Raw genomic sequence first — 20,030 nt, forward strand, 5'->3', positions numbered from 1 at the left:
AAGTGGAATTCGGAGCTCTTATGCCCAAGGCAGGGGTGGATGAGAATGGTTCTCTGATTTCTGAACAAAAATTCAGCTCTATGGCTCTGTTACTGTCATCTGAATTAAAATAAATAAAATGTCCCGAAAGATCAAATGGAAGCAAATTACGGTGCCCAACCCAACCTCAAAACCATAGGTGATCACCGAGTAACAGTCTGACTCTTGCTTTTGGGCAAACATAGGAAGAAAAGTCAAAGTTTCTGTAAACTACACTTTGCAATTAATCAATTCCAACCCAGGATGGATTTCTTAGACTCTTCTTGCCTCAAATGTTAAAAACTTATTTGTTGGTTTGTTATCTACAAAATCTGACCTTATTTTTGGCTACAAAGTATTCTCTGGTAAGAAACCTAGGTTTTAGAGGTAAACATACAAACAATTGGAAGCCTCTAAAGTTTAGCTTTCCTTGTCTAAGACTGTCACTGAGCAGGACCCTAGGGGGCCTTCCCAGAATAGAGCCCCACCAATGTCTTCTGCCTGCCTTTTGTCTGTAGAAAAACTCTAGTCAAAAAATAAACTTAATCAGAGAAGTGCGAAAATACAGAGAGTAAGGCAAATAGTCAACCAAGACAAAATAAAAATAATTTAGCCATCAAAGTCAAGGACTTTTCGTTCTTCCTCAAGGACTATAGATAATATTCTGAGCCATGTCCTTGGAGCTCTTTTGCAGGCATCATAGCCCCCACCAGGTGGAAGAATTTAACTCTATGCTTCCCGCAAGCACATAGACCCTAGACAGGTTGGAACCAGAAGGTTGATGACGCTGACTCCCGATGACCTCACTACCCACCAATCAGGAAAATGTCCAGGAGCTGACCACTCCCTGCTCCTTGAACACTATTAATACTCCTCACTACCCTCTCCAGGAGGTGGACACGGCGTTTTGAGTCACTAGCCTGTTGTGGCCCCCTTTGCCTGGAAAAGCAATAAAGCTATTCTTTTCTGCTTCATTCCAAGTTCTGTCTCCATGATTCAATTCATTGCAAGTGTACAGAGGCTGAGGTTTAGCAAAAAGATTAAAATCAAACTTCTATCTCTAAAATCTAAGGTAACAAAAGGAATATCCTACATCAATACAATATAGGAGAAAAAGAGACTGTTTACAACCTATTTGCATGTCATCTACTCTCATTTTTTTTGTTCACAATTCATTTTGATTCATCTTCATGTTATGTATTGAATTTCTTTTATCCCATTAACACCCTTTCTTTCAAAAATCTGTAAATGAAGATAATTAAACATATTTTTTTAAGCACAAGCTTCTAAAATATTCATTATTAACCTGCTGGCTACACTTGTCCCTTTTCATATTTATATAATTAATTAAGTATCTCTTTTAATACACACATTTTCAAATAATTTATTAATACTATTCAGGTTTTGACTTGTCTCCTTCTTTCTGCCTTTAAAGGAAATGTTTTTTGCTCATCAGAATCTCTCTCACCTTTTAATTTTCTAGTAGCATTGAAGCACTTGAAGACAGTGAAAGCTGGACCATTTTTCTATTTTGCTAAGACAGGAACATGGCAATACATTTAAAGAACTTGAGGAAAGGAATAGCACTAAATATAAATGTTTTATTACAGAAACAGAAGATGCAGGGCCCAGATGTTATGGGGTTTGGTTAGTGCCAGATCCACATAGTCAAAAGATTGCTGCTTTTAAATAGCATTTGAATTCTAATTTTGTTTGATGAGACCCATCCTCTAGTTTTTCACAGATGATTTAATATGAATAATTCTTGTAAAATGTCCAAGTTCTAATTTTCTCTGTTAGAAAAAGCAGTGGGCCAGGGCTAGTCATGAAGCCACGCCTGGCTCAGAGGATGAACCAGCATCCTTCAGCAAGCTGAGAAAATTTCATCGAAGGATCCTCAGCCCCTACAAACCATCTTAAACTGCCTGGAGTCACTAAGGAAGCACCCTAGTTCTATCACAATTGTTTTAGCAACAAAATAGTTGCTTTTGGTATTTTCATTCAACTAAAAACAATATAAAAAGAGGAAGTAGAGAGCTTGGCACCACTTCTCAAAGTGTCCTCAGAACTTGAGTTTTCTTGAAATGACTACATTACTATGGAAAATTCATTTCATGCTTGTTTACTCTGCAAAATCCCTTAACTGGATGGCTAAGAAAAATGAAACTTGGGCATGGTCATGGTGTTGCCAAAAGCTGCAGCTGATTTTCCTGAATAGGAATTTCCATATATAAAAAAAGTCAGTGAATTTTTATACATATTTGCTGATTCTAGTGAATTATGCTGTCAGATCGAGCCTGAGAGGAGTTATCAGAGAACAATCTAGAGGCACCCAGGGAAGCCAGCTAGGCTCCTTGTTCAAAATATCAAAGAATTACATCAGCCTTGATACTGCATATCTATTGTGCCGCAAAATAATTCTTCCAATTTTTTTTAAAAAGGTATATATCTAAAACTGCCTGGATGGAACTTGTACTCTCCTCCTTTCTTCTAGCCATTTATTTAGCTAATAGTCATTGAATGCATACCCTGAGCCAGACACTAATGTCCCAGTTGGGAGAGACAAATAAGCAAAAAGTAAAGCAATAATGTCAAGTCTTATTTGTTTGCTTATTTGTTTTTCTAGTGTGGGTATGATCAGGCCCAATTGTGGGGCTGACCTTTGGACAAGGTGACAGAAGAGATGCCATTTAAGCTCAATCTTGAATGACAAAAATGAATAAGCCAGTGAAATATCTAAACAAAGGTTCTTCCAAGGAAGGAAATAGCTGGTATGAAGGCCCAAAGACTGGGGAGAAAACTGTTGGTGTGTTCAAAGGTATCAAGAAAAATGTGTGGAGTGAAGGTTGTACTTGGGTGAGGATGGGGGAAGGAAATATGGTAGGAGATAAAATCAAGGAATGAATCAGAATCCAGGTCGGTGGAACCTGTAAGCTCTGCCGAAGAGGTGGCTTTAATTCTAGTGTGATGGTGAGCCGCAGGAAGTATTAGGTAAGAGAATGTGTCATGAATTTTAAAATCCTTCTGACTTTACAGGGAAAGATGACTTATACAGGAACAAAAAAGGGAGAGAGTCCCTTACAAGGCTGCTGCGTATAATTGAGGCAAGGAAAATGGTGACTTAGATGGAGGTAGTAGACATAAGTTGACAAGCATTGATTCAGGGTACATCCTGTAGCTACTTTAGGAAGCACTGGTGAGGAGTCGAATGTGGAGAAATGAGGTAGGGAGGCTCTCATGCATTATCTGGGGCTTTAGCTTGAGATCTTGCTTGCTAGGTAGTGCAGCTAACTGCTCTGGAGGAGGCTGAGTTGTTGGGAGTGTGGGGAGTGAGGCATCTGGATATCTTTCCATTGAATAGACAAAGTTTGGGATGTAAAATAGCCATCAGAGTCCATACTTCAGTAGTTGGTAGTCGGCCCTGTGACTCTGGAGACTTAAAGAATTGAAGTATGGAATTTTAAGTTTAGAAGTTACCAATATTCAGAAAAAATGTTCCCTCATGGAACTAACTGAAGTTACCTGGACCACAAAGTGTAACTGCTCAACATATTGAGGATTCATCGAGGAGGAAGAAAATGAGATCAGAAGTTAAGACAGACTGGCCAGGCAGGACGAAGGGGGTAATTAGCCCTAGATCTATGCATTTAAAGCAAATGCACACATTTCAAATTCTAGGACATATTGGCTGTTACAGAATCTTCATCTGAAATAAAGCCATCTAGGAGTTCCCATCATGGCTCAGTGGTTAATGAATCCGACTAGGAACCATGAGGTTGCGGGTTCGATCCCTGGCCTCGCTCAGTGGGTTAAGGATCTGGCATTGCCATGAGCTGTGGTATAGGTTGCAGACGCGGCTTGGATCCCGTGTTGCTGTGGCTCTGGCATAGACTGGCAGCAACAGCTCAGATTAGACCCCTAGCCTGGGAACCTCCATATGCTGCAGGTGCGGCCCTAGAAAAGGCAAAAAGACAAAAAACAAAAAGCAAAAAAAAAAAAAAAAAATAACAACCCAAAAAACAAAATCAAGCCATCTATATAGTTTTAGTGTGTGTGTGTAGGGGTATGTGTGTGCACTCATTCATGCATATCATAAGACATACTTCAATATAATGAAACATTAAGGAGGGAAGGTACTATGTCTATTTTACTTACCATTTATCTTCAGTAATTAGCTGAACAAACAGCACATACTACATGCTTGATACAAGTGAAGGGATCAATGAAGGAAATGGGAAATTTTTGCCGTGTTGACAAAATTCTCTTGGGGGGTATATGTATCTTGTATGTAGTTCTGAACTTCCAAAAGCTTGATCTCCAAGACCTTTCTCTTATTCAACAATCCTAGTCTCCTGAGTGTTCCCATGATCTGTGATGGCGCCTCGGAAGGGCCATGCAGACATGCAGCCTTCTCCCACAGCTGGGGGACTGATTCTGCAGTGACGATGTGTCTGGGATGCTCTCAGGTCCACGGCAGAACCTTTTCCCTCTAGGCCACCTACAATTTAATTTTCCCTCTTTGAAAGTAAGTTATGAGGAAAGCTCTTCCAGTTTGGTGCCTTATTAATATCTTGCATGGGCATATACACCTATCTACCATGTATTTATCACAATGTTCAATCTTTAACAGAGAAAACAAATCTCTCCCTGGAATCCAGACTTCCTGCACTAGGGAACAATATTTTGGATAGCTGGGTGATGTAAAGCACCCTGTCGCAGGCTCTGCTCAGCTCACCTTGGACGCCATCTGGGACTTAGGCAGACGGGTACTCAGGTGGCAGGCAATGGTGCTGCCATACTGGTTTGTTAAAATACAGAACTGAACCACTTTCATCCAGATGTAAAGAGCCACTGTCCCGAGCCTCCCAAAATAACTTTCCCCCAGGCCTTCATATCTCCCCAAGATGCTGAAAAAAAGGGTTAAGATCTTCAGCTCTGAAGCCAGCATTCATCCAGATGGGTCTGACTGGCCAATGCACATTTTGAGACTACATCCCTGGATCTCTGACATTCAAACCAGGTGAGAGCGTGAAAGAGTTTCTATTTTAAATATGACTGAAGCTCAAATTCCCTTTTATTTAAGTAAAATAAATAGACAGGAATTAATTATCAAGCTCCCTCCCTGAAGCTCACTTTAAGAGCTCTGGACTTCAGAATATTTAAGATTTCCTTGAGATTATACAATAAAATCTTCTGTGATTTTATAACCCACAAATGAAATTCTTCAAAATCCGAATTACATTTTGAGTGTTTCATACACAAAATTCCACTTTATGGACAATCTTTTTTAGAAATATAGCTGCTCTAAATATATCTCCTGATACTTTGATGTGCAAAAACTCTGTTCATATAAACAGGAACTAAAACATGGTGTATAAATTCACATATGATCTTCATTGCTTAGTCTTGTCAACCTGATAAAGAGGAAGCTCAAGGTCACATAATTAAGGATAATTCTGAATATGGGAACTCTCCAGCAGTTGATCATATTTACACATTTGGGCTTTCTATTTGGCTGCATACATGGTGGGCAATTTTTCTACTTCTGTTGAATTAATTTAATAATGTCACTGCTTGAAATAGCCTAGGATATAGAAAAATGTCAATGATTTTCAAAAATGTCACCTTTCCTATGTAGAGAATGGCATTTTGTTTTCTTAAAAAAAAAAAAGAAACAAAAATAAAGCATTTGTATTAAAATATTCTCTCTGAAGGCGCCTAGAAATCTGTGTGTTCCACACTGGTAGAAACTAATTGATCTTCAAGTGGGCTCGTTGGCCTTCCCAAATGAGCAGAAATATGTCGGACCATCAAAATCTTTAGGGTGGTTGTTTTTGACTCAAATATAGCCGCTTGAATAAAACCCTCCCAGAAGGAACTCATTATATGTAGAACTTCCTCTTTTTAGCTAAGGGACAAAAACTGGAGTTTATTGAAGGCCATCAAATCTTCCAGTTTCTAAAGGGACTGAGAAGATCAGCTAATTTGGAACCCCAAACAGGCCACTTTGGTGTATCCCACTGAATTCGGTTGTTATGACAGAGGATTGGCAAAGAGCATAAAGGTTTCTCTCTGTGCAAACACATTTGAGATTCAGAAAAGTGAAAGCCCCAGATCAATTACAAACCCCCCTCAAACTAGCCCTAAAAGCACTAAGGACATCAAAAGCGATGTCTGGTCCACACATCAAAACAAAACAAAAATCAAATAAAATCCTCCATACGTAGTGAGGTTCTGTTTTAATGAAATAAACCATACACACCACTGTGAATTACACAAATGCGGGGTAAGTGCATTTAAAATTTGTATTTTAACTGTGATTTTGATATCCATAAGCTAATGGAGTAAAGAAGAAAGGATGGAGTGGTACCATGTACCCACCTGTAAAGGGAAGCAGGGGGAAAAAAATGTCAAAACCACATAATAGTAGAGAATGCATTATCAAAGTTATTTTTTACAGTGCTACACTTAGTCCTTCCAACTATGATAAGCGTTAGGTATTACTACGGACCTCATTTTATTAAGGGTCATAGAAACAAAATATATTGTCCAAGGTCAAGCCAGCATGGAGCAGGGATGGAAATCCAGGTCCATCAAGCCATAGCTTATGCAGGCAATCAGGATTTCATGAAGAAAGAAAGATGCTCTCTGCTCACTTGTGCACTTCACAAACTTTCCACACCTATCGTGTCTGATTTGACCTTCGACATTAATCTTTGTCCATGTGGTTGGAAGTTTAAAAGTATATGTTGAAAGAACAAATGTAGGCATGGAAAAGTAACTGCATTTTATGCCTGGGCCAGTGCTGGGAGGACAGAAGGAACCAGCCACAAAAAGCAGAAGCCAGAGGTCAGACCCAAGGTCACTGGGCTAAATGCAGCATCAACACCCACGGCCCAGGAGAACGTCATTTCTACTATATATGGGATACACATTAGAACATTTTTACTTATTCTTTTTTATGATTTTTATTTTTTTCCATTATAGCTGGTTTACGGTGTTCTGTCAATTTTCTACTGTACAGCAAAGTAGTCATACTCTACCCCCCACACACATATACATTCTTTTTCTCACATTATCCCCCATCATGCTCCATCACAAATGACTAGATGTAGTTCCCAGTGCTAGACAGCAGGATCTCACTGCTTATCCACTCCAAAGGCAGTAGTTTGCATCTATTAACCCCAAGTTTCCAGTCCATCCTACTCCCTTCCCCTTCCCCCTTGGCAACCACAAGTCTAGAATATTTTTACTTAATGCTTAAAAGAAAGGATTACCTCAACAGGCAGGAAGACTTGGGAACATCCAGACATCTAGGTTTAACAAATGAGCTAAGAAAAGTTGATGAAAGTTTGACACAGGTCTTCCTGTCCCTCAATGACGTTTTAACAACTCAACCCTGGTTCTGTTTTCTTTGACATATAAGGTGTTTTTGGAATTCCCCGCTGGCTCAGCAGGTTAAGGATCTGGTGTTGTGACTGCGGTGGCACTGGTTACTGCTCTGGAGCCAGTTCAGTCCCTTGCTTGGGACCTTTAGCATGCTGCAGGTGAGGCCAAAGGAAAAAGTATTTTCTACTAATAAGTTTAACTGAGAATAACTCAAGAAGTATTACCCCAGATTTAAGAATAACACCTTTTTTTATTCTTAGTCTAACAGAGAGCATGTAGAAAAATAGTACTTATTAGTCCAATAGTCACCTTATTGGAAGAGCAATTATAATATCATTGCATTAATTAATCTTGGACACTGGGGCACCATTTGGTCTTATTTCTATACATCATGATTTCCCATTAATTGTAACAGTTAGGCTGCATTTGGCTGCAAGCAACAAGAAACACAAAAGGAGTAAACTAATCAGTCTAGAGCTTATTTCTCTCCAGGACAAGAAGCCAGTGGAAGAAAGGGAATGCAACGGTCTCTTGGCTTCATGATGCCATTGGGAACCAGATGCATAGAGGCTGTTGCATCTTGAGCATCACATGCATATTCAAGGTCAAAAGGAGGAGACAGGACGACAAGAGGATTTTTGTCTCAAGCAATTTTGTCTTTCCATCCAGGAAAGAAATTCCTCTCCTCCAACCCATCCCCTGTCTCATCTCCTTTAGCTCCTCACCCCCTAGTAGAATCCCTTGTATGTCTCATTGACTGCACTGCTCACTCTTTAACCAGTCATTGGCCCATGGGAGGGACAATGAGGGAACTGATTGACATTCATCAGTGTTCACCTCTGGGCTGGCCTGGAAATTCTGCTCACCCCGACTTCAAGTGCTCTCAATACAAAGCGCCACTTATAAGGATGCTCTGTGGGCAGGGGATGGTGCATAGGGGTAAATGACTACTTAGCAACCACTAAGCATCTGCATATCAACTGCAGAATTTTCAGTCCACAAGGGACAGTGGTTTGATTGAAATTGATGCAAATTTCTTTATCTAAAGAGAATCTGACAAAAATTCATTTTAAAACATCTATATTTACCTTTACAAATGAAACACACACTGGGACAACACATCTTGAAGGTAGTTGAGACAAAAGTGTAATTTAGGGAGTTCCCTTCACGGCTCAGCAGGATCCATGAGACTGTGGGTTTGATCCCTGGCCTCTCTCAGTGGGTTAAGTATCCGGCATTGCCGTGAGCTGTGGTGTAGACCGGCAGCTGTAGCTCCGATGCGACCCCTAGTTTGGAACTTCCATATGCCTTGGGTGCAGCTCTAAAAATAAAGCAAAAAAAAAAAAGTAATTTAGGATTTGTGATTCTCTTTCCTTTAAAATTAAATGATGTGTTATTTCAGACCAATACATTTTATTTTTTGGCTATGCCCACAGTGTGGGAAAGATCCCTGACCAGGGATCAAACCCTTGCCACAGCAGTGACTCAAGCCTTTGCAGGGGCAGCACCAGATCCTTAACCTGCCATGCCACAAGGGAACTCCCAGACCAATACATTTTAATCTGCAGTTTTGAAATATACCAAGTGTCCCTGAGACTAAGAAAATGGAATGATTAATATAACTACTATACATGCTGCTTCCTATTTCTAATAAAACATCAGTTTTCTTTAGTGTCACCAATGTGCACCATTATTTCAAAAGGCCATGAACTATAACAATACATTTTTGAAAACAAAACCCTAGATGGCAATCCCAATGTGTAAATGTGCTCATTATATATAATGAAATGTTATTCCTAAAAGGCAACCATAATTAAATGGAGGAGGGAGAAACTGTACTGTTAGATTGCATTTACTTGTGATATACTTCAATAAGACACCATTACTTATTTAATGGTTTAAGGAGTTGATGAATGTTTTATTATCCTTATTAGAAACACCAAAGTGGTAACGTCAGAGAATAAATGTTTAGAAAAAGGGGAGAATATTTCAAATAGCCTGAGTTAAAAAAAAAATCTGCTATTTACAGCTTAATCATTTCAATTCTGTGACATTAATAATTTATCAGAAGCTGCAGCCTGGGGGGCAGTTCAATACATGTAATTTATCTTGTGGAATCGCTGCTGATGGTCAGTTAACCTAATATGTCCTGAGTGACTCAGCTTGTTAGAAGATAATTTAGTAACCGTCCAGCAGTAGGCTCCCTTAGAAATTCCATCATCTGCCATCCTCCCCTTAAAGTTCCAAGACAGTCATGCTGGAAGCAGTGGGGGCTTAGATTAAATACTAGATCGTACACAGGTAGCTCTTACATAAATACACAATGGCAATGCCAGATGTTTCCTTATAGCCACATACCAAGAATGCACAATTACGGGCTCTATTAGGGTAATATGTTTTTATTCTTAAACTATGCAAAAACATCTCCTGCTTTCAAGACCAAAGCTGACTTGTTTTTATAACTTGAGAACCCTGTGCTTCATAGAATTTCATGTGGTATTTATTCTAGGCATCAATCAGAAAGTGTCTCTTTCAATTTAGAACTTGCATGTATATCAGAACCAGAATTTTCTCATAAAAGACTAAAAAGGCAGGGGGAGGAGGCTCCAACTTTTACCAGTAGCCTTTGAGGTGTGACAGATATCAGCCAGGAAGCTGAGAAAGAGGAAAAAACAAAACCAAAACCAAAATAAGCAAACAGGTTGAGATCTTTAAAAAAAAAGCCCATTTGTAAGATAATTAGTTTTCAACCTTGGTAATGAGTTAACCATTAAGAAATTTCACTACGAAGGAAGCTAGTCTAATTTGGAAACACATTACTTTCATCGGATAGAACAAGAAATTTGAGAAAGCCATTATCAGAAAGGACATCTTTCCTAGACGAAGATAAGGATCTGGCTAGTCTGTCATCAGAAATCACAGCTTGTTATTATTTCGCAGCCTTAACTGAACATTGGCGGCAAATAACAGAGCACCCTATCACGCAGGGGGTTATTTGGGCTGGATTTTTACCTAATAGTCTGAAGAAAGCATTAATCCTTCCCTTCAGTCCTGAAGGGTGAGGCTGGGCTGAGTTCCTTCTCTCTGGCAAGTCTGCAGGGTAAGATGCAGAGCATCCTTTTGAGTCCCATCTCTCCCAAACTTCAGCAGCACAGGGGATTGTGCACTCTGATGGCTTGACTGGTTGGAGCATAAACTAACTGGGAAAATCCTGAATGGATTTTTCCTCCTTAATCCTTGAGCCAGTTCATTTACATGTACGTGTTTTTAATTTTAGAAAACTGCTCAGGTTTGTTCTTGGAAGCAAGGGTGTCACAGAAACCATGAATAGTTACTAAGTCACGTAAGCCGTCACTCTCTCTAATGCTTCCATCATTTCTCTTTCCACCACACACCTGTCCTGCTTATAAAGTAGAGACACTGGTCTGCATATTTGCAGAGGCTTCAGGAAAAAGGTGGTATTGTGTCTTTCTCGATTCAATTGCTCATGATTTGGAACGTCAGCATATAGCAACATTTTTATCACTGGGGGAAAAAGTTTTAAAGGCATTGCAATACTTATAACCAATGTTTTGTCTATGGTTTGGAAAATCTTTTGGAATCATTCCACAAGTTTCAAAGCAAACCTCACGCCACTGTTTTTTTTTTTTTTTTTTTTTTTTTTTTTTTTTTTTTTTTTTTTTTTTGGTCCAGCAAAAATAAATAAATAAAAGAAGAGGAGGAGAAGAAAGAGAATCTAGGCATGGAAGGAGTTATGTAGGAGAAAGGATATGGAGGAACAGGGGGAAAAATGTGTGAATACAAACAAAAAAGACCAGAATTGATTCACTGAAGAATGAATTGAATTAAAGCCCCAGCAAGAGCCTGAGGTGGAGCAGGCCGTCCTCAATGTGTAAGAATCTTGCCAGTGAACTTTGCAAGAGTCTCTAAAGTAAGAACAGGGATATAAACGCCCACCAGGAACCAGACACAAGGAAAACACTTTAAAAAAAAAATCCAGAAAAAGAAAGAAATGATATATTTAACACGCACCGACCGTCTATATGGTGCCAACTGCGTTCAAAAGCTCATCTCTCAAATCAAAACCATGCTTGCTTGGACTCTGCAGATCAAACAAAGCTGTTTGAAGATAATTACGCTCTAATCCATCTGTGGTCTCCTTGGAGGTGTTTGGGAAAGTAAACTCAACATTCAGTAGGAGAATTCCCTGACTCTTTGGGTGACCAGGGTTGCCAGCTAGAGACCGGGGATTGGGGAACACCGAGCCGTGAGACTTGCTAATCTCTGCACTTTTAGGACCTTTGAGCTTCGCCTCTTTTCTGCCTTTTCCTCCAAGCTGAGATCAGAAAGTGCTTTTCTGTCTCAGTTGTAAGGGCACTTCTCTTTGGACACATTGCCCTGAAACATTTGAGGCTTATTCATGATCCACGAGGTTATGGTTTTCCTCTCTCTGTTTCCTCTTTGCCATATTTGGCGAGAGAGGATTGTCAAGGTGTTCTCTTTTCGGTGTCCTTCTCCCATCAAGGAACTGATGAGCACGTTTTTTTGCCAAGAAAACGGGCTATCATTAGTTCTTAATAATCAGTATATTTTTGCTCTCTCAGCATGCAGTCTCCAAGCCTATGATACTTAAAAACGGTGCTCCATAGCACAGGGATGGCACGTATTAACTTTGGGGCAAATATAGCTTTTCGAATAATGTTTTGAAAGCAGCCCCCTGTAAATAGAAGGTGGTATAGCACCATATGGAGACTGGGTTTCTGACATATGGCTTGAATTAACAAGTTTAAAACTGTTAGGATCAGTTTTTCTTTCACTGAAGGCAAAACCACAAGATTCAGAAGTGAAATATGCTCCAGTCACTGATACAAAGGCTCACCAAAAGCTGGGCCTCTTGGGCTAGGTTTTTTTTGTTGGCAGGAAGTACAAGTTATCAATAGTAAGACAAGTTGTAACATGACGAGGAATTGCAAGGCTGCCAAGGCTTCGAATTTCACTTCAAATGGCGCTTACGTGGGCCCACACCACACTCGCTAGCAAAGGACACTGCCTCTTTGAAAGTGGCTTTTGAATTATGATTATTACATCCTCCAAATAAATGGTTGTTCCCTGGTTGATATAAGAGATATTTGAAAAGACAAACTTGAGTGACAGATGGAAATGGCCCAGGGCGCTGTTCCTTCTGATCTCTCCTAATTGGACCTTGGTAGGATGAATTGAACAGGAAAAGTTCAAAGATCCAGGGTCCGTATTACACAAATATTGTTTCATTTCATCGAAACTGTCTTTGAAGTACGGCACTTGTGGGCCACCTGTAGCTTTGAAATTTAAAGTCATCTAAGAGCTTTAGTAATGCTGAAGAGGATAGTATACAGCTACAGTAAGCGGCTAGACCAAAAAAAAAAAAAAAAAAAAATCAAGATGGGAATGAAGGCGGTTTTCATATTCATGTTTCCTTTTATTGCCCTTTTATTTTGTTCAGGGAGCAGAGCTCTCCATAGTTGTAAAGAAAAGCATTATTGCATGCAGACATCCACAGGGCTGATTGTCATCCTTGCAAATGTGTTTGTTTGTGGCTCAGCCTCTCAACTAGAATTATTCCAAGCTCTGCATTATCTGTTCAGAGTTGAGCCCAGCTCATCTGAGTTCACTTCCTCCTCACTCTGCAACTCCCTATAGGACAGATATTACCAATTGTCTCTCTCACAGAAAACAGGCAATAGGGCTTCCTTTTAGAACTTGATTGGAGTGGCATCAAATATAATAGTAGCCAGAATAGGAAACCCCTACAAAGGAAGGATAGTCTCCTAACTAGGGCAAACGGCCATTGTATGAGTATTTCATAATGATTACACAGTTTCCAAAGTACTCACGGGCATACCGCAGAATCCAGAGAGCAGTCTAGGAGACAGTGGGGCTGCTTCCCATTTTATGGATGGGTGAAAAAAAGCCCAGGGCTCTGAAGATGTAAATGACTTGCCTAGTAGATCACCGCTAGTCAGTACCAGAAGGTGGACTTGAACTTGTCCCTTTGACTTGAGGCTCTGAGCTCTGTCCAGCATATCCCTTCCCACAGGCTGGTCCCTCAGGGTGGGAGCGCTGCCTCCTGTGCTGGGCATCTCTCACCTGGAGCAGGAGAGAGACGCACTTCAGGCCCTGCATGAGTGAGCTGGTCCTTGGGTTGGAGGACACGTCCCACCATCCCTGTTGTCCCCTCCTCTGGCTGCCCTGGGAAAGCAGGCAGGGAGCAGGAGCAGGAGGGCAATTGGGTCCCATGAAAACTGTGGAGCATCCTGGGGTCTTGCGTGATTCATCAGGAGGGCACTGATCATGTTAAAAAATATTTTTCAAGTGAATTCATTTCACCTATGGGCCTTTCTTCTGTAAAAGATTTCTGGGTCATTCTTTCTTTCTAGGTCTGTGCACCTTTTTCTCTGTGACCTTCTGGGTCAGATAGCAATTGCATGTGATTCCTCTTGATCCCAAGACCCTGTTCTTTCATAAATATCTTCAGATGGAGGCCTGGAGGGAATCTGGTCATGATTATTATATTTTTCCAAACATTTGTTTCTGCTCCTCTATAACTTTTTCTTTTAGCCTAGTGAGAGAAATTCCACTTCACCCTCTAGTCTAAAAATGAGGAAAGCATCAGAGAGCAGAGAGTCATCTAGGAACGCCTGGTCCAATGCAGTTGTCAGAAATGTGAAAACTGAGGCTGAGAAAGTCCAAGTGACTTGCCAAAAAATCACAGCACTGCAAGGGCGAGCCCCCAGGCCCCTCTCTCTCTGATTCCAGGACCTTCTTAGTCAAATTGCCTTGCCCAAGCATTTGCTACTAAAATGAGGAACTGACAAAGAGTGCATTTCGGGCATTTCAATCCCTCACTCCCCTGCCATGTTCGACTCATCTCCTTAGCAGATCCACCACCTGAACTATCACACATTAATTGTCTGTTATGTCTCTCCCTCCTTCAGGAGGATATAAAGAGCAGCGTGCTGTAGATGCTTAACAACCAGCTCTCTGAATGGAAGGAAAACAACATGACTCATTGCATCCGTGATTTCTGAGGGATAAACCCACCCACCCGTGGCTGATCTTGAACATGCAGCCTGGCTGGACACAGTCAAGGGAGGAAGTGTGGGCAGTAGTCTAGGTCGCTCCAGAGACCGGGGACGTCTGTTACAGAAGCTCTGGTTACTTCCCAGGGTCTAGCACAGGATGTGACACATACTAGCAGCTCCATCACTATCCGGGGACCTGCCTTCCGTGAGTCCTAAAGACCAGCTTTCTGAAAACTGCTGCGATTCTGCTGCCTCTGTGTTCCTCCTACCAAGCAAGGCAGCAGCACCTCTTTCTTGGGGAGAATTTCATTTTCCCAGCTTGCCTCTTTCTGGTTGATGGACATTGGCCAGATTCTGCTTTAACTTAAATTTGAAATGGAAGAAAGCATAAAGGGTTTTTCAGGTGAAATTCTACATGCAGATTGAGAAAAACTGCATTATCATAATGAGACTCTGGTGTTTGGGAACATAGCAATAATAATGTGATTATTCTTCTGTTGCTGTTTTCTCTCTCTCTCTCTCTTTTAATGCTGAGCATGACATCATTCATTCCCTCCTTTGGGGATGCTGGTCAAGCCCCTGGCAGGCATTTCCATAACCTCTCTCTCTCTCTCTCTGCAGCCACTGCCCAGGAGTTTCCTGCAGGAGGCATTAAGCAATTGAGAACCAGGGCCTTTGTAGCAGGATAATGTAGCCCTTTATGACTGGAGTTGTATGCTTTAATAATGAGAAAAGGAAATCCCAGTTCTGCTTTGGTAATTAGCGTAACTGGAACTTAAGTCAAAACCAAATACAGGGAGGTCTTTGCTCAACCATATATGTTTGACATTTTTATCTGCAAAATGCTTTGTAGGAAACACGGCCATCGTGAGGAACATGTCCAAGAATTTCGATGAACCTCAAGTCAAAACATCCATGATGATGTGAAAGAGGAAAAGGGACATAAAATGCAGAAATAAAACTCCCACACATCTCCTGTGTGGGAGAGGAGAGAAGTGTCTTCATATATGGAGCTTCTTTTTCAAAGGGTAGTATTTTTTTTAACCGTAAGTTATGGTGTGTTCCATAGAGAATTCCAACAAGTGACCAATGGGACCTAACAGAAACATAAATCTATGTATCTCACACACAGATACATATACTTTGCATGTGTGTTTTATAGGATTGATGGGCGTCTTTTGCCCTTTTCTCATTATGGCATGAATATGATTCCTATGAAACTGCACACAGGCAGAGAAAATCAATAAGACGTTTAGCACAAGGAGTTTCAGTACTACAACAGGCAGAGGCTACCGGACATTTACACATTCAGGAGTCTCAGGGAATTTAGCTCTTTTAGAAATTTCTATGTTCAGAAATGTCATTCCAGGTCATATGTTTAATTCAGCGGAGTGATGTGAGAGGAAATGGCTTTTCCCAAGGAAAAGTCTTTAGCAATATAAAATCCAGCAAGCAGTGGCTCTCTATTAGGGCACCTTGAATACCTGAGTGTTCACACACTCCTTGGGGCCATGCTCAGATCTGAGATATCTTCTGTCTTCCTCTACCCACTGTCCCACCCCCCTCCCCCCCCTGCATACAATGAGTGCTCAATACCTGCACACTGGTTAGGAAGAAGGGAAAAGACCTCAATGGACTCAAACTGCTAGTGGAAAGCTAGCCCTAACAATTCATAACTATATTGATGGGGGAAGACATTCTGGATTGATTCTTTAGAGGAAAGGCCTACCTTTCTTTACAAACCATCTGACTTCATCTGTATTAGTCAGAGCAACGTTGACTTAGAGCATTTTAGACACTTGCCATTCTTCGAAGCCAGCCCAGTTGGGTTGCCTATTTTGGTTCCAATGGGAACTGGAATATTCGTATTTTCCTCTTCCCTCTAATGAATATCTTGGGCAAAATCTAGAGCATGTTGGGCCATTAAATGAGGAAAGTGATGGAAATATTACCACAGAAGGGTATTTTTCCCCCTATTTACACGAAACTGGCTAATAGCCAGACAGTCTGGTGTTTCACTTAAAACACAGAGTCATTTACTGCACAGAGCATAAGCCAGCGCCTTACCTGAGAGAACCCTGCGCCTTCCAGAGCTGTACTTGGAAGGAGGTTTATTTCAAGCATATTCGTCATCAGCTTCATAGGGTCATTAGTATAGTTATGTGAGGCAAGGAGCAACCCAGTGATTAATTACCAGTCCATCAAAACACTATTAGTAATCCACCCCTAAAAAGAGCAATGGCTTGTTTAATGTGCTGAATGAAAAATGTTGAAGCAGTAAAAATACTTTACAGGCAAGTTTTAAAACATAGATTATCCTGTAACCAGAGTTTAATTCTATGTTTCAGATACTGATGCACAGCAAACCAAAAAAATAAAAGGATTAAAAGAGACACACTCAAGGTTTTCTTATGAAAAACATGAAGACTAAATTCTACAGGTCTAAGAACTTGAAGAAATCCTATTTAAAAGTGATCTTGCCATGAATGAAGGCGATATTAGACATTTTTGGAATTTCTGCATCTTAAGACACCTGTTGTGGGGGACAAGCGTTGTCAGTAACAAGACTGGGGCCATTTTCTATCTTGACTTTTTATACTCCCCTTGGCTGATAATTTTTTTAAAAAAAGTTGTACTTTGAGAAGTTTCAAAGCAAAAAAAAAAAAAAAGTAAAGGTTAGTCCCAAGAGGGATGTATTTAGCCTAAAAATAAATGACCCTTCATAACTCAGATGAAATCCTCTCTCCCTCTTTCTCTTTCTTCCCCCCTCCAACACCCCTTACAGTCGATTTCAGGCAAACAGCTATATTAATAGTCACCTCATAACCACATCATTTTGCTAACAGTCACAGAGCTATATTTAAATTCAGGGTGTTGCTGCCATGAATTCTACAGTATCTTTAATAAGCTTTTTTTAAAAAACATTTGCTTATGCCCATCATCTTTGATCTCTGGGGACTGCAGGGGTCTTGCTGTCATCTCTCCTTCTTTCCCACCTTCCTTGAGAGGCTGCAGGTGGATGTGGCCACAGGTGGCCCTTGCCCTTGACAGAACAGGAAGCACACCCAGGGGTCTGGGATCCAACCTTATCTCTTTGGCTTCCCGGTCAGCCGATTTGGAGGAATTCTGTTTTTTTGAACCCATCACTTAGAAGGCACAAGAGTTTGCATGAAGGGATCTGAAAGGTTGACCCAGGACGGCTCAAGTCCTTCCTGGCTTCCAGTGTCCACCAGCGCCCTCCGCCTGCAGCCAGCCACACATCCATTCACTGCAAGATAATTATGCAAATATATACTCACTCGGCTTAGTTCCCTACTTAGACTTCCTTCCCACTCCCAGCTTCCTAGCATGGGTGCTGACAGTGTTTTGGAAGAGTCACTAAATAGCTGGAAGGCTTTCTGAATATATCTATCCTGGCCTGTCAAAGCTAGAACAGCGACGGTCCATCTGGGCCTGGAAGACAATTTCCATGGTGTAAAATACTCTTTCAATTCTTTCCTACCAGAGACAACCAGCTGGTGCTACAGCAAGGCAGCCAAATCCGCTGTGTGTAGACCTCGGCTCCAAGTGGAAGAGTGGCCTGGGATGACCCTGAAGTCGCATCTTTGGAGCAGCGAGCAAAAGCCATCATAAGGGAAGAAAGCGGTGCCTGGGTTGGTGTCACTGTCTCAGGCTGACGCTGCTGAAGGCAGCCTCAGCAGGATAGCCAAAGCTCTTGAGCAGTTTATACAAATGCGTTTTTCTCTCATCTTTCTGGATATTAAGTGTAGGAAAGGATTTGGGGGAAAAGAGCCTGAAGTTTTTCGAACAAATGCCTGACTTTCTGAGTGTCTATCTTAGCCAGAAGGCCTTTTTGGCACTATTCTGTTGTATGATTGTATATACCATTTAAAAATCATAAACAGCATTTGAATTTGGATACGTGGGAAGAGTGGAGAGAGATGGTTCTCTCTCCAGAAGTCCTGAGATTCTGCTTACCCTCCAGTTCTTCCAAAAACATGGTTTGTGAATGTGTTTCAATCCCAATCTAGGTCTATACAGAGTATTAAGAAGCCACGTGGACCTCCCAGTGACTCAGCCCCTCAGTGCAGATCTCTGCCTTTGTCTGCAGTTTATCTTTTGGGAAGGGTAAGAGGCATAATCCTTTCCTGAACCACCAAGGCAGGGCTGAGAATTTGGTAAATTGTCACAAAGAACCAACTACATTGACTCACTGAGGTTCAACAGTCCTCAATTCCAGCCAGGAATCCGAAGTAAAGGGCCTGAGGAAAGCAGGTGTGTCCACGCAAGAGCCAGAGGTGGTATTAGTTGGTCAAGTCAGTTAGAAAGGGCAAAAACTAACAGAAACACAAGTTGGTCTGCTTATTTGCTTGATAAGGCAAATAAGGATCAAAAGGGAGGGGAAATTTCTACTTCTTGGACGAGGGGAAAGTCATCACAGCATCCCAGAGGGCAGAGAATCTCAGAGACCATGAAAAGGCAACTTAGCTACTATCTGCATTGCTTCTCTCTAAATCCTGCAGTCTCTCTTTTGATCAAGGACACTGCAGGAGATGGCATGCCCCCTCTGGTTGTTAATATCCAGGAGAAGAAATATCCAAGCAATAGATTCTGGTTTAATCAGAAGCTTAGCCAGTTTAGATAGAACTTTAATTTCTGTCAGGGTGGCCAGTGAATTTCTTACCACCCTTGGAGGGGTAGTTCAGGGCTCAGCCAGTGCCTGGGAGAACCTCAGGAGAGGCAAAAATTGGCTGGATTTGCTCCCATGCTCTTGCTAAGGTTATAGAGAAAAACAGCAGAGACTGACAATGTATGTAACCTCACAACGTCCTTGATGACTGTGGTGGTGAGAGCCAGGATGGAGGACAGGGATGGGGTGGCTCAAGCTAGTGATGCTTTTGGACTTGGAGACATCACCTGTTGCCAAGAGTCCACCTGCTTGTTCACACTCAGTCAATAGTGGTCCTTGCCCTTGAAAGTCAGTCTAAGGGAACTATGGCACCCTTATGCACAGTAACAGCTCTGACATCCCCAGAACAATGGATGTTTGAGTTCAGGCTGCTTAAAAAAAAGACTTGCAGGGTAACCACAACCCAAGTCTGCATGGATTCTCACAGCATCGTGGGACACAGTATTAAAATGGGTCCCAGGATAAATTGTAATTACAATGAGATGTCGCTACATATCAACTAGTGCTGTTAAAACTAAACGTGAAAATACCAAGTGATAGTGAGAATGGGGAGCAATTAAAACTCTCATATACACATGTGGAAGTGTAAATTGGTACTACAACTTTGGAAAACTGTCTGAGGTGAATCCACTGAGGCTCAAAGTATCCATATCCCGTAACCCTGCAGTTTCACTTTGTGTACATAACCAACGGAAATCCCCAAGCATATCCATTAAGAAAGAGGTATACAAATGCTTAGCCACAGCAACCAGACAAACAAAAGAAATAAAAGGTATCCAAATTGGAAGAGCAGAGGTAAAATTGTCACTATATGCAGATGACATGATACTATATGCAGAAAACCCTAAGGACTCCACACAAAAACTACTCAA

At 41.2% G+C, this 20,030-nt stretch overlaps 1 protein-coding gene across 1 annotated transcript in view; it reads right to left on the reverse strand.

The window, feature by feature from the left end:
• Positions 7,439-20,030, reverse strand: part of TMEM182 (transmembrane protein 182) — a 234,227-nt gene continuing 221,635 nt past the window's right edge. Inside the window, exons 7-8 of the transcript XR_002342518.1 lie at positions 13,281-13,533; positions 7,439-7,559 (exon numbers count right to left, since the gene is read on the reverse strand). The gene's annotated coding sequence lies outside the window, so the exon portion shown is untranslated. The remainder of the gene's footprint in view (positions 7,560-13,280; positions 13,534-20,030) is intronic.

The sequence above is a fragment of the Sus scrofa genome, chromosome 3 (genome assembly GCF_000003025.6).
Source record: "Sus scrofa isolate TJ Tabasco breed Duroc chromosome 3, Sscrofa11.1, whole genome shotgun sequence".
NCBI lineage: Eukaryota > Metazoa > Chordata > Mammalia > Artiodactyla > Suidae > Sus > Sus scrofa.